Source organism: Stegastes partitus, unplaced genomic scaffold (genome assembly GCF_000690725.1).
Source record: "Stegastes partitus isolate 25-593 unplaced genomic scaffold, Stegastes_partitus-1.0.2 Scaffold2105, whole genome shotgun sequence".
NCBI lineage: Eukaryota > Metazoa > Chordata > Actinopteri > Pomacentridae > Stegastes > Stegastes partitus.
The window spans coordinates 22697-24002 of record NW_007579836.1 but is presented as its reverse complement, the minus strand read 5'-3'; the positions used below and the strand labels follow the sequence as shown (position 1 = coordinate 24002).

General features: G+C 40.4%; 1 pseudogene; it reads left to right on the top strand.

Annotated features, from left to right (window-relative positions):
* The first annotated feature begins 664 nt into the window (after positions 1-664).
* The window catches only part of LOC103373952 (protocadherin gamma-C3 pseudogene), a 20843-nt pseudogene continuing 20201 nt past the window's right edge, over positions 665-1306 (top strand).

Genomic DNA, 1306 nt, shown 5'->3' with positions numbered 1-1306 from the left:
TGTACAGGAACGATGCAGCGGATGCAGAGTGAGAAGAGCATCCTGGATGAACCAGACTCTCCTCTTGAGGTCAGTTGAACGACGTTCCTTTTTTTTCCTGTGTTTTTCAAGTTTCACTCATGCTATCGTTGTGCCCTAAGCTGCAATTTTCAGCACCACGGAGAGCGTCTCCGATCACATTTGCTGACAGATGTGCTGCTGATATTATGGACAATTTGTGCAATGTGACTCAATTTACCCCCTCAAATGATTTGGGGAAACAGTCATTATGTTAACATACATATGTCATCTGAACATTTACTTCAAGTGGTTTGGTTATGTTTTAACAACATGTTCGTCTAGCAAGGAAGGAAACTGTAAGATGAAATTGTGAGTCTTGCATATTAACATCACACAGACCACAGTCCTCGTGTCCACCCTTGCCGCAGATTTCTTCGGTTACCACAGCCCTTGCTTTTGCACAACATATCACACCTGAATATGAAATATTGTAGATATTACAGTATTGCATTCTCCATGAAGATAACTATTTCATTTATTTTTATTTTTTATTTTGTTCCATTATGCTTAGTGTTCTATTTGTCAGTTGTCCGAGAATGAGGTGTGATCTTGTGTTGTTTTGGGTGGTTTGTTTTGCTTTCTCAATTTAATACACAGATTTAGTTGTTCTTCAGATATGAACGTGAAAGTTGTTTTCATACATATTTCAGCAGATGAGTCATTGAGATTAAAACTTTACATCAGACTAAAACGTGTTGAAGTTGGCTGCTTTATACTATCAGTACCGTGATTGAAGCAGTATTTGATTTTCCTCTTTTGGACTGTAAGGGACGCTGTTGGTCAGCAAAATAATTTGTGTTTCTTCGTCATTCAGTCCATCCTTCCACTGAGTATTCATGAAGAAGGTTCTCTGTGTTTTGTCGAGGCTTCGGAGGAGCACGGTTTCACAGATCTGCGTTTAACGGCTGAAGCTTTTTTTCGACATAACCCAGAAACGGCTATTCCAGGACCCGTTTGAACGAGATATTAACAGGATAACCATCTGTTTGTTCGTTTTTTAAAACTTTTGTTTTATTTCTCCTTTCGAGATGGCGACTGTTAGATGTGGAACCGTAACGTCAGTAAGATGGCGATTGTTATGTGGACTGCGACGGCAAATCGGACTCTTTATTCTGCTGCTTCATGTGTTTAACATGGTCGATGGTCAGATTCGGTATTCTATTCCAGAGGAGATGAAGAAAGGCTCTGTCATCGGTAATGTAGCGCAGGATCTAGGTCTGGATCTGAAGAGACTCCGCTCTGGGCG